General features: G+C 43.4%; 1 non-coding gene across 1 annotated transcript; it reads left to right on the top strand.

Annotated features, from left to right (window-relative positions):
- The first annotated feature begins 1013 nt into the window (after nt 1-1013).
- trnas-gcu (transfer RNA serine (anticodon GCU)) lies at nt 1014-1095 on the top strand. The gene has a single exon. It is a non-coding gene; the product is annotated as a tRNA-Ser (tRNA).
- The last annotated feature ends 1175 nt before the right edge of the window (nt 1096-2270 follow it).

The raw sequence follows: 2270 nt of genomic DNA on the forward strand, positions 1-2270 counted from the left end.
ATACGAGCATCTTCACCAGTAGTTCTGGCCCCGAGTGCGGAAAGTGGTGAGCTACTTATTCCAAAGATCGGTAGATTATTGACATATTCAATTTCAACATTTGTCTTCACTAACAAATGAACATTTCATTTTGTTTTTCATCTGTAGAAATCTTAACGTCTTCATCTTTAACAGACTCAATGACAGATCTCCATTGTACTCTGGCATCAAATTCCAAAGTGTAAACCACCTCTGAATTCTTCCACCGCAGTCTGCTGTTTGGCAAGTGTTCCTGTTGTGGGAAATGCACTTCCCCGTGTGTCACCTGCTACTCCCAGCATGCGCTCTGGCACTGCACTCATTTTCCTTCTGACACTTGCTCACTGTGTTGATGAGATCATACAGTGACTTGGTGTCGCATGGCACAGGAAAATGAAGGTTTTTTCATTGTTGAATTCAATTGTCAGTTTAGCCTAATTTAGGATTTTAAAATTGTCTGCCCTGTACACAAGCACGTGTCAAAAGTATCTGAGCAGAAGAAAGATGTTCCGAATAATGGCATTGAGCACTGTGATCTCTCCTCCAGTCTGGAAAACAATTCCTCAAGGGAAATATAATAGACAATAGGTGCAGGAGTAGGCCATTCTGCCCTTCGACCCAGCACTACCATTCATTATGAGCATGGCTGATCATCCTCAATCAGTATCCTGTTCCTGCCTTATCCCCATAACCCTTGATTCCACTATCGCTATGAGCTCTATCCAACTATTTCTTGAAAGAACACCCCCTGTTTTCTCGGGTTCTTTATTCCATTGACTTCAAATCTTCATTGAATTCAACAGACCTTCATTTTTGTGCAGATCACTGTGAGCAGAGTGGGAATGCGCTTGCCACACAACCCAGAGTTCAGACCATCGCCTTGGAACCGGACTGTCCTATTTATCATCACACCAACACGAGGGAGAAATATCTGCTGTGCTGCATAATTTACGCAATTCACTTATTAATAACGTCATATGCTAGCCTGCATGCGTGACGAGGTGGCCGAGAGGTTAAGGCGATGAATTGCTAATCCATTGTGCTCCGCACGCGTGGGTTCGAATCCCACTCTCGTCGCTGTTTTTAATTACACTTCCTCAACAGTCTTCTGCTAAAAGAAGGCCCACAGATCCAGAACTGACTAAGAGAATAAATGCTTCTTCATCTCTGTTTTAATTGTGGGATCCGAATTCTGATGGGACGTTAAAAATCACACAACACCAAGTCATAGTCCAACAGGTTTAATGGAAGCAATAGCTTTTGGAGAGCTGCTCCTTCATCAGGTGACCATGGAGTACACATGGAGTGGTAAGATACAGAATTTATAGCCAAACGTTACAGTGTAATGTCACTGAAACTGAACTTTGAAAAATACCTTGATTTTTTGTTAAATCTTACGTCTGTTAGAATGACTATGTTAGGTTCACTTCTTTCTTATGTAAATCGAAAACTTTCTTTTCATAGTTACATTCTCATGTTAACTTTACCAATTAGTGTCATCACAGATAATATGTTGACAGCGTTAGTCTCTGTGTGCTGCGTCCGTGCCATAATGTTTAGACTGACGCTAATCTAAAAAAAACAACATGCTGCAGGCAAGGATGCTTTGAGACATGGTACATTGGTGAAACTGAGCAGAGGAGACAGCAACGGAATTGGTACTGCACATCAATCAACAGACAGGCATGCCCCTTCCCAGTTGGAGAGCACTTCAGTGGTCCAGGAGATTCGACCTCAGACCTTCGGATGACAATCCTCCAGGGCGGGCTTCGGTACAATTAACAGCTAAAAATACCAACGCAGCGGCTGATAGCTAAATTCAATACTGAAAATGTGTTGCTGGAAAAGCGCAGCAGATCAGGCAGAATCCAGGGAACAGGAGAATCGACGTTCCTTCTTCAGGAATGAGGAAAGTTTGTCCAGCAACTGTCGTCTTGTTGTGGTCTGGCGATGGAGGAGTCCAAAGACCTGCATATCCTTGGTGGAGTGGGAGGGGGAGTTAAAGAGTTGAGCCACAGGCTGGTTGGGTTAGTTGGTCCGGGTGTCCCAGAGGTGTTCTCTGAAACGCTCCGCAAGTAGGCGGCCTGTCTCGCCAATATAGAGGAGGCCACATCGGGTGTAGAGGATGTGGAATGCTTGGAACTTTTCTTGATGACTTTGTTTTTACCTATTTTGTTCAGTTGAAAAATGACAGTTTTTGAGTTTTTTAGAGCAAGGCGAATGGTCTTTCAGCCTATTATATCAGTATGAGT

Source organism: Chiloscyllium plagiosum, unplaced genomic scaffold (genome assembly GCF_037043375.1).
Source record: "Chiloscyllium plagiosum isolate Xiang-an unplaced genomic scaffold, Cpla_swu_hap1 HiC_scaffold_47, whole genome shotgun sequence".
In the NCBI taxonomy this organism is placed as follows: Eukaryota; Metazoa; Chordata; class Chondrichthyes; order Orectolobiformes; family Hemiscylliidae; genus Chiloscyllium; species Chiloscyllium plagiosum.